Consider the following 10,942-nt stretch of genomic DNA (forward strand, 5'->3'; position numbering starts at 1 on the left):
TCTCAACTAGTGATAGATAAGTCAACAGGGAGTGAAGCTGTGCCTTGTAGTGGAACCCTGTGTGTGGGAACAGAATAGAGATAAGAGCTCACCTGAACACTCTGGAACAGGGTTAGGGTTAGGGTTAGGGTTAGGGTTAGGGTTAGGGCTATCCACAACACCTGAGAGTGTGAATCTCTGACTCTTACCCTTGCCTTGGGGCTCTGTTCCTTCTGTTGGTTTCCTTGTGCAAATCTGATGTGATGGTTTTTGTTTTATCCTATCATTTTTTATTTTGTTGTGTATTGTTATCTCTTACAAGAAGACCATTCTTTTCTAACAAGACACAGAAAGAGAGTGATCCGGATGGGAGAGGGGATATGGGGAAATGGAGAGGAGCAGAGGGAAGGAGAACTAATCAGGATTTATTGTCTGATGAGAGAATTTATTTTCAGTAAAACGAGGTAAAAAGGAAAAGAAAAAAGAAAATCTAGGGATCCAACTTAAAGCTGTTCAGCAGACACCCTTAGTTTCGGTCACACCCACATGCACAGCATCCAGGCAGGAAGCTCACTTAGGAGAAACCAGAGCTCCTGCTGGCATCTCTGAACTCTGGCAAGGATGGAACCAAAGACATTTCCTATTTCAAGGAGAACTGGAACTGTCCACCTTTGGAGCCTCTGCTTCTAAATCTGCTTCAGTTCTTTCTCCTGTCCTAGATAGCTTAAGCATCCAGACCTATGTCTCAGCTTTTCCTTATTTTAAGCTGAGGCTCCCTGTTGTCCTGGAGTTTGGTGCACATGAACAAAATGTAGTAGTTAATGTCAGCTGATCTCTCTCTCTCTCTCTCTCTCTCTTTATATATATATACATATATGTATATGTATATATATATCATCAATTATATATATCACTTCATTATATATATTATGTTCAGTAATATTCATTCATTTGTTGTGCATTTCCATGAATTTTGAGACCATATATAATCATAGAGTCTCCATCACAATCAAGGTGTAGACCCAAACCTCACCCCAGCATCCCATGTCCTTCTGTAGGTGAAAGTCTGGAGAATCTTAGAATTTAAAATGAGGGCATTTAATAGAAATGTATGTATAATGTATAACCTTTACCTAAAAGGGGGCATGGAAAAACCTCTGTAACAAGCCAAAAATGTGGAGTAGCCAGTTCCAGGAACTTGGCTAACAAACAACCTCAGGGCTCTGGTTCCCGAAACCTGCCCCTCCTGACTGATCCACAATGAGGGCAGAACTAGGAATGAAGGTCTGCTGGCTTACAAGCCTCTCCACCCTGTCGACCCGTAGATGAAGATTACATTCTTAGAAGAAATATGTTCCCCTCACTAACTGAATACCTTGGGTTGGGTCCCTCTGAAATTTTCCACTGTTTTTATGTTATGTTTCCTTGGTAACACTCTCCCCGCCCCCAGTTTGTGATTTTTCCCTTTCAATACCCCTCACTTCTTGTGTTCGGGGTCGAACTCCTCTGGCCAACATGGTCACGAGATCGACCCCTGTACCGGTCTCCCAAATAAACCTCATGTGATTGCAGCAAGTTTGGTCTCTCGTGAGTTATTGGGTAGTTGCATCATCCCAAGACTTGAGTGAGGATCTCCCCAGTTCTGGGGGTCTTTCATAGGCACTCCTTTCCTCTGTACCCAGTCCATGGCACCCTTCTCTTTCTCCTTTTACACACTTGCTTTTCAAGAACACCATGGAGCTGGATCCCTGCAGTAGTAATGCATCTGAGAGTCATGCACAGTGCACTCAACAGCTGTGTGTCAAATACCAACACAGCTGGATACAGTAGAAGATTCCAGAGCAGGAGAGATGTGAGGTGTGAGCTGTGATTGCACAGGATGCATCTCAAACCCTTAAAGAAAGACAGCATTACAAACAGGTCAGGAAAAACTAACAGGAAACTGGTGGGTAAAGTGTGAGCAGAAAGAGAACAGGATGCTGGCAGTTAGAATTTCCCAGCAGAAAACCACTGCTCTGCGATCAGATTCTCCAAATAAACTGCAAGGGGATGGGGTTGTTTTGTTTTGGGTGGTGATGGTGGTTGTGGTGGTAGTGGTGTGTGTGTATGTGGGTGGGGGAGGGGTCACACACATTTTAGAGGTCAGAGGATAACGATCTGTAGTTGGTTCTCTCCTTTCACTTTTTTGTAGGTTCCTAGGAGTGAATTCAGGTCGACAGGCTTAAACTGCAAGCACCTTTATTCACAGAGCCATTTTGCTGGCCCAAGGGAAACTGTTTTGGCAGAAAAGTGCTTTAAGGGTAACTTAAGATGACCAGCAAGTTGTAGTTTAGGGACCTCTGGGGACAGAAAGTTGAGTCACATTTAGCCAGCAGAAGTAGTGTGCAGGTACAAGCACAAGGTCCAGTTTTCCCTTTTCACTCATTTTTCCCCAGAGTCATGTAAAGTTGGTTTACTTTGTCATGAGCCCAGGGATATTTGAGTTTTTGCAAAATATAAGGGTTAATTCATAAAGCCGTTGTAAACACAGACAGCTTTTTATGTAAACATGGGAATTTCCCTTTGAGGGAAAACACAGGGCATGAGGTAATTGAAGTATCATTTTTAAAAGTGTTCAACTATTTTTCCCCAAAGTTTGGTAGTATTATAAATATTCAGTGCACATATTTACTGTGTATATGCTATTTTATCCCATGGCTCGTTTTTATTTTTAAAGATCGATGTGTATGTGTGCATTTTTGTGGTATGTGTGAGCATGATGTGTACTGTAGACTGACCAAGGTGGACAGCATCAGGTAGAAAAATGCTTAAAGACATGTCCAATAGGCCCTGGCAAGATATATCAGGCCACAAAAGAAGAAGCGGTAATAAAGTCGGTGGGAATTGCTGCTCTTCCCAGAAAAAAACACCAGTGTGCTGTCAGGTTTGTCAGTTTGAACCAACGTGGGAAAAGCGATCCTCAGCTGAGACTTTGCATCCATCAGATTGGCAACTCTATTCAGGCATTTTCTTGACTGGTGATAGATGTGAAACAGTCCATCCTTCTGTAGGCTGGGCCGCCCCTCGGTGGGTGGTCCTGGGGGGTTAGACAGAGGCAAGCTGAGCAGGACGCGAGGAACAAGCCAGTAAGCAGTGTCTTTCTGTGTCTTCTTCAGCTCTTGTCTCAGCTTCCTTTCCTGGTGGGCTATTGACACTATTGACGGTAAGTTGATAGTTATACCCCAGATTGTTTGGGGTCATGGGGTTTAATCATAACAATAGAAACCTAATTAGGACAAAGAGTACCACAGTCCCACACCAGCCTTTTGCCAGCCCCTCCTGTTCCATGGCTGTTCTATGAACATGGCTCCTCCTTCTCCATCCTTTGGCCACTGCCCAGAGATTTTTCCAACCCTAGCTTCGTCTCTGAAGTTCCTGACCCTTTCCAGAGGCAGCAGAGGGCCTTTTTGTTGTAGTTGTTATGGAAAAAGGCAAGGAGTTAGGTCCCTGGGGTCAGTTGCTCAGCCTTTCTAAAACCCTCTCCTACTTGCTAATCCAGAACCTTCTTTTACTCTGTCCTCTAAAAGTCTTGACCATGGGTGAGGATAGTATGTTAGGGAACCATTGAATCTCAGGAGAATCCAAACATTTTACTCCACTTAGCCCAGCCAGGACATGTGCTCACAGATCATACAAAAGGTCCTTAGGGTCATGCCACAAAATGTACTACCTATGGGCCAGATACACACAATTTTATACAATAGTTTCATTCACACATTTGGATCACAGGATTCTAATCACGTACCGCCATACACCTGGCATCAAACTCCAGCAGCAGGAGCACCGCGGATGCTGATGTCCTGCTACACCACTACAGCATCACCTTTGACAGACCTTAGGGAAACAGTCAGAGCCAAGGGCCAGTCTTGACACTTAGAGGACCCCTGCCAGTGAGCAGACAAGTATTTTGACTGCCATCAACAAAAAGCGTTGTTGTTCCCTGGGTCTGCTGCAAGAGTCTGGGGAAAGATCCTTGGGGGTCCTAACTGAATGGAGAGAGACAGGTCAGACAGGTCAGCCTAGGACAAGATGGAATACAGTGAGAATGCTTGTGTCCTAGGGGCTTAACGGTGTGTGTGTGTGTGAGAGAGAGAGAGAGAGAAGGGAGAGGAGAGGAGGTAGGAAAGATGGCGACAGCTTCAGGAGCAGCAAAAGCAGGAAGGAAGAAACCACACCAGGTGCAGGAGGTCATCACACTAAGTGACTAAGGCAGAATCCTGCGCGCAAAGCAAGGGCAGGGCGTGGAGCAGCGCGGGTGTGGGAGGGCCGATCTCTTTGTCTGGGTGTTCGCTGTGAGCCCACACTGTGAACCCTGAAGTTGATGTTAAAAACACCCGGCACAAGAGAGCCTGTGCAGAGCAGCCAGAGAAGTGTGCTCTGTGTCTTTGAGTGTCTGTGAGCATTGGGAGTGAGTGTAGATTTGAAGGTGGCTTTGATAAAACCAACTGGAATATCTGATAAAAATCAGTTGTAAATAACTCCATAACTTAAAGGTAACTGAAGAGAGACGTGACCTCTTTGTTTTATTCGGTTTTTCTTGTCTTTTAATTTTGCATGCTCCGCGTGTGTGTGGTATAAGACAAAAAAGGTGGCTGGAGAGACAGCCGTGGGTGCTGGGAACCGAACTCTTATATTTTTGGTTGTGAGCCTAGCCTTTAACGGCTGAGCCATCTCTCCAGCCCGCCCAGAAGGCAGATTCCAGATCTAATGAAGGCAGCAGGCGTGGCTGTACGTCATCACCCGTTGAACGTTTCTCCACCCCCTGAACTCCTACCAAAATCAAACACAAACCCGACTCTCCGCGGCCCGCAGTTCTCACCGAGCGCCTACCGGTCGCTGCTTCGCCCGTGCAGCGCTAGCAAACGGGAGCAAAAGGGGTCGGGAGAACTGAGGGCACGGGTTGTAAGAAGAGGATCGTGGCAGGACACAAGCGTGGAGTGGGGACAGGAGGGTCGGGCGTGGGCAGTTCCGCGTGGATAGGAGCGTGTGACTTGCGCTGGTGCCTATTTACTATTTATATAGTATTTAGTGCGAGCTGGGTGCGTGGGCGTGAGGGGCTGAGAGGAGAATGGATCTCGGAATCGTGGCAGTTATAGAGACGTTTGTGGGTGGCGTGTGCTCGTGAATTTATTTTCGTGTTGAACTTAGAAAAAAGAAGAAGAAAAAGAGAATGTTTCCCAGGAAACAAATTGGTAAAAAAATGTGTAGTCCAGGCTGGCCTCGAACTCCAGATCCACCTGCCTCTGCCTCCTTCAGCAAATCCTACCGGCCTGCGCCACCAGAACCGGCAGGTAGGAGTGTTGCTCCGACTTTACTTAGCTATGTTTTCGAATGACGTCACCACCTTCCCAACTGAGAAAATTGTGGGGCACAGCGCCCCGCTGACCTTCACCCCAAACCGCACTGTCAACCATGCTCAAGCGGTTCTCCGCCCTTCTCACGCACACTCCCGGCCTAGCTTCAGCCGCCCCTCATCTACGGAACCCCAACCTCACCAGCCCCTAAGCTCCTTTTCGTCCCTCGCCCCCTGCTGCTCACTTCTGTAAACACACTCCCGCGCCTCCAGGCGTGCAGTCCTCTGAATTTGCTGTGTTCCTCTTAGGCTTGCACTTGCACTTGCAGGGCCCGGGGCTTTTTCTAGGTAAGCAGACACAACCGTCCAGGTAAAGGAACAGCAGAATTAGGCCTTTAGTATGCTGGTGAGCTCAGGGAAGTGGGATAAGGTCTCAGGGCGTCTGCCGGTGACCCTGTGGCTCTGACTGTCAGCTCCGATGTTTCTTTCATTTATTTCCTCCCATGTAGGGGAGCAGTTTGATTTCCAGCTGGTTCGCGCTGATGTTTGTTTCGAGGATGAACTGGAAACTTCCAAGCTTCTTTAAATGCCTGATGTGTTAATAAAGCACATCTCTGTGAGTGTCTGTGAACATTATTAGACTTTGCGGGGGTTAAAGGAATGGATGGATAGATCCCTGGGCATATTCAACATATGATGGCATTTTAAGAGCAGGTCACAGGTAAGAGATTGTGATCTAGTGAAGTCAGTAGTTCACAGCATATCCTAAGAGCACCTTCGCACCCCGGGCCTTCTCGGTATACACCATCTATTGTATTTGACCTGAGAGGTTTCTCTTCCCTCTATACTTTTAATTCATAATTTGTGCTTCATGGTGTCCCCAAATTCTTGCATATTTATTTTTAAAGTATTTAATATTTGATAACTACTATTTAATTTGATAAACAATATTTAATATTTAATAACATTTGATAATCTAATAATTTTTAAAATTACATTTTACTTCTGTCCTCGTTTGAGTGCTCCAGCTGCTCTACTGTGCCTTCAAGTCCCGACATTCTGTCTTCTACTTGATGCATTCTCCTAAGGCAGGCTTTTCGTTGACTCTTCTCAATATATGCTAGGCTGCCCTGAGAGCCAGGGCAAAGAAAACCAGAATGCAGCCACAGGGCTGAGTGATGACCCTGCACGTACAGAAAGCTCGCTACATCCCTTCAACTTGCTAAGCCTTCCTGGAGGCCTTGAAGAAAGGACAAAGAGACCACAGTGCAGTTTAGTCTCTACCAAAATGCCATGCGTGACCTTGCAATATTCCCCAAGGGGTCCTCCTTTTCTTGACATAACAGCCATTTAAACTCAGCCTGTGGGTTTAGAGTAGCCTTTAAAATATATGTTACCAAGCAGAGCTGTGTCTGGCTAGGTTCTGGTCTGGTTCTCTCCACTAGGACTGGAGTCCTCACACACAATAAAAGCTATTTGCCTGAAGGTGATTCATCAAGGTAATTCTCACTGGAGAACATTTTCACAGGACCATCACATACTGTTTTGCCCTTTGTTTTAGCTTGCCTTCTATCGTTGTGGTAAAGTCCATGAACAAAAGCAGCTTGTGGAGGAAAGGGTTAATCAGCTTCACGTGTCCCAGTCACAGTCTTGTCATAACAGGAGGACTTGCCCCACTGCATGTGGACCCTGGCACTACTTCAGGAGTCTGGGGATGTGAGAGATCACTAAGGGACCATGAATAGTGAGGGAGAGCCTTTGAAAGATGAATGTGGACGAGAACGCATGTGTCCTGGTGACTTGAGAGGTGTTCATGAAGTACTGACAGTTATCAAAGAAAGAGAGGAGGAGGAGGAAGATGATACAGGGAGACTGTGGGGTCAACAGCAAGGGCGACTGGGGGAGAAAGAAATGTCACCAGGCACAGTGAAGAGGAAAAGAGGTCGTTATGCTAAGAGAATCAAGCAGTCAGGAGAGGACAAATCTGTGCATCACATGCAGGCTGTGGAGCAGAGACCGGCAATGAGGATCTCTGTTCCCTGTAAGCCCACACAAGGAGCACTGAAGTTGATGTCAAGAGGCAGACCCCTTGAGCGTGGATAACTAGAGAAATGGAAGTTGAGGGTTGGGATGGCCGAGCAGGGGTTTTGTGGGGAAGAGAGCGTGTCGGGGGAGAGAGGAGCTTGTGCGTGGGTAGATGTGGGGGAAGAGCTCGTGAGCAGTGGTGTTGCGCGTGTGCCTGTGTTGTGTGGAGAAGCTGGTGTGAGGTGGTTACTGTTTTCCGAGCGAGATCAGAGTGAGAGGAGGGAGCGATGAGGTTTCGTGGGTGTTGGGTTTTTAGTGGGAATGAGTACTTTATCGCATCAAGTAGCTGGTATTTTCCTTTGCGTGAAAGAAAAAAAAAAATGTGTATCCCGAGCTGGCCTCGAACTCAAAATCCTCCTGCCTCTGCCCCCTTCAGCAAGTTCCTACCAACCTGCGCCACCAGCGCCGGCGGAAGACTTGCTTGATCGTAAGGTACTTCACTATGCCGTTTGATGGCGTCACTAGCTCCGCCCCTAGAGGAGGAGTGCAGAGCCTTCGCTGCAGTACCAAGCCCTACCTTCCCGCAACCCAAACCCGAGCACTACACAGGCCTCACGCACACTCGGGACCTCAAGGCCACAGCTGCTTTCTCTAAGGAATCACAGCCTCACCTACCCCGACGGCGCGTCTCGTTCCTGCGCCGTCTGCCGGTCTTCCCGGGAAACACACTCCCTCACCGTCAGGCGCTCCTGAGCTTAGTGGCAGCAGCTTGCATTCAATCTCCAGGTGACCATTGTAAAACATCTTCAAGATTCATGGAGCCCCTTTTGCCTATTTAGTGTCTCTGGACAGTGCTTTGATGTCACAACCAAGAAGTCATCAAATACAATGTCATTAGTATTTTCCTCTAGAAATTTTAGAATGCTGAACAGTAAGACCTAAACCGGTCATCCGGTATTTCCATCATTCGCTCAACAGACTGTCATTGTCGTGTTTCCCCTCGGCCTCACCTCCCTTGGTGTGGTTTTGCTATCCTTGTCAAGATCATGTGACCATATATATAGGTGAACATTTAATATTCTTTGTTCCGTATTCCTTCACTTTGGTTTATTTTTCTTCTATGCCTGTATTCTTATTTCATTATTATAGGTTTCTAGTATGTTTTCAAATAATCCCACCTAAGTCCTCCAGCTTTGTATATATTCAAAGTGTTTTGAACCGTTCAAATCCATGCAATTCTAGAAGACATTAAGTTTTGAAAGGGTTTGCTTTGAACCTGTAGATCACTTTGTTAGTCTGACCATTTCAACAATATTTACTTATTCAACCCATTAACCCAAGATGCCATTTATTAGGGCTTGGTTTAATTTCATGCAGCAATGTTTTCTGACTTTCATTATGTAAGACATTCACATTTATAATTTGGTTTATTCTTAATAATTTAGTCTGTTTCATGATATTGTTAATGTAATTATTTAAGTGTTCTCCAGGAATTGCTCCTTGTTAGTGATGCACACGAGGTGTCTGTAGTGATTTAAATAAGAAATGTCCTGCCCAGTCTTGAGCATGTGAACACTGGGTCCCAGGGTTTGTTTGGGGAGGTTTGGGAGGTATGGCCTTGCTGGGAAAGAATGCCACATGTCACTGGGGACAGGCTTTGAGACTTATTTCCACTTGCTTCTCTCTGTTTCCTGCTTGTGCTTCAAGATTGAGCTCTTAGCATCCTGTTCCAGCCACCATGCCTGCTTACTGGCTCTGCCCTGCTGTTATGGATTCTAATCTTTTGGAAGTATAAGTCAATTATGTTTTATCCCAGCAACAGAATAGTAAATGACATAGTGGCCGATTTCTGCATTGGAATTTTATAGTTGTTAAATTATTTTGTTGGTTGTCATGAGTTTGTGTATGATTCACTCCCTCAACCCCCAGATAAGCAAACACATGCACACACACACACACACACACACACACACACACTGGGAAAGAGAGGGAGGGGGGAGGAAGGAGGAGGAGGAGGAGAGAGAGAGAGAGAGAGAGAGAGAGAGAGAGAGAGAGAGAGACACACACAGATAGACAGAGACAGAAAGAGAGAGAAACCATGAATTTCATCCCTGAAACCCATGTATTAGACTTCTGCTAATTGTCCCCTGAGCGCCACATATGTGTCATGGCAGGTACACATATGAACACACACACACACAAAATACATAAATGTATATGTTTATATTTTTATTTTTTATATGATGGAATAGAGTTTATTTAGAGCATGGGGAGGGGAGTTAAAAGAGTAGTAGAGGCAGAAAAAGGCAGTGAGAGAGAGAGAGAGAGAGAGAGAGAGAGAGAGAGAGAGAGAAGCGAAGAGAAGTAGAGGAGTAGAGGTCAGCCCTGAGCACATGGAGAGAGATGGGAGGAGGGATGAGAAGAGGGATGAGAGGTCAGAGCAAGAGCAAGAGAGCAAGAAAGGAACAAGAGAGCGAGAGCACATTTATATTTTTCAAAACCAACTTTAGTAAGTCTACTTAAATGCTTTAACCTCCCTTCTAGCCCACCACTCACCAGAAGTAGTAGAAAGGAAAGGTTAATAGGACAAAGGAGGATGTGGACCTGTCTAGAAATAGTTCTTTGGGAAGAATCCAACCTGCTCTGTCAGGAAGTCAGCAGTTCAGTCCACACAAGTCAGCAGTGGCAGCTCAATCCACTCACAAACACCTTTCACAAATCTGCAATGACAGCTCAATCCAGAAGAAACTGCAAGGCTCTGAGCAAAGAGTGGCAAGGTGAACCAGTACCACACAGTGTGTTGGATTCTATTTATTCTATTTATGCCCTTTCCAAACACCACGTGTTCTCTCAAGCGTCCATTCTAGCAAAACATCAAGTGCCCCTTTTCCAGGCAGCTTCTAGAAAAATACCACGCATCTGTTCTCAACAAGACATCCTTCTATGTGTCTGTCTCAGCAAAAACATCCTGTCAGAAGGCAGTTTCTACAAAAACATCACATGACATAACTGAGTCTCCAAAGAAACCAGAAATTTCCATTACATATAAACATAATTTTAAAGCGCATGTTCTTTGCTAACAGATACAATTTGATATTTTCTCTAATATGATGTCTTTGTTTTTCCACCTCTTTTGTATGCCTATAACCTTCAGTTCTAATTACATGATTTTAAGTTATCTGAATTTGTTAACTGTGGCCCCCCGCGGTTGTCTCGCCAACAAGAAAAGAAACGCGGACACCAGGATCCTTCTGCAGCGACGTTTACTGCCCTCTCCCAGAGGGAAAAAGAGGCCGAGCCAATAATCAGCACTGCTTATATACACCACAGTGTGGTGTGTCCGCCCACAGCGCGGCGTGTCCACCCATGATTGGCTGTTTGCTCATCACCCCATGTGACTCCCTGGAATGGGCCGTGACATGGCGTCTTTTCACTCTACGCACATGCGCAAACAGTTGTTTACTAGGAGTTGACAGCGGAGGTAGATGCCATCTTGCCATGGTGAATGTCTCTCCCGCTCAACCGCTCTCCACATCTTCCCCTTTTCTTTTAGTTAAAAGGGAAGGCCAAATATAGCAAGTCAGAGAGTGCTTTTGCTCTGCCAGG

The 10,942-nt window shown here is 45.8% G+C and overlaps 2 long non-coding RNA genes across 3 annotated transcripts; one reads left to right on the forward strand and one right to left on the reverse strand.

Annotated features, from left to right (window-relative positions):
• Window positions 1-2,660: 2,660 nt before the first annotated feature.
• LOC116099662 lies at window positions 2,661-5,291 on the reverse strand. 2 transcript variants are annotated; one of them, XR_004122339.1, is made up of 2 exons: window positions 4,838-5,291; window positions 2,661-3,172 (listed from the first exon to the last, which is right to left on the reverse strand). It is a non-coding gene; the product is annotated as an uncharacterized LOC116099662 (long non-coding RNA). The 2 variants fall into 2 exon arrangements; XR_004122338.1 differs by having other exon boundaries at window positions 4,810-5,291.
• An 85-nt stretch (window positions 5,292-5,376) lies between these two features.
• On the forward strand, window positions 5,377-5,929 carry LOC116099663. The gene is made up of 2 exons (XR_004122340.1): window positions 5,377-5,659; window positions 5,821-5,929. It is a non-coding gene; the product is annotated as an uncharacterized LOC116099663 (long non-coding RNA).
• Window positions 5,930-10,942: the final 5,013 nt, after the last annotated feature.

Source organism: Mastomys coucha, unplaced genomic scaffold (assembly GCF_008632895.1).
Source record: "Mastomys coucha isolate ucsf_1 unplaced genomic scaffold, UCSF_Mcou_1 pScaffold20, whole genome shotgun sequence".
Taxonomy (NCBI): Eukaryota; Metazoa; Chordata; class Mammalia; order Rodentia; family Muridae; genus Mastomys; species Mastomys coucha.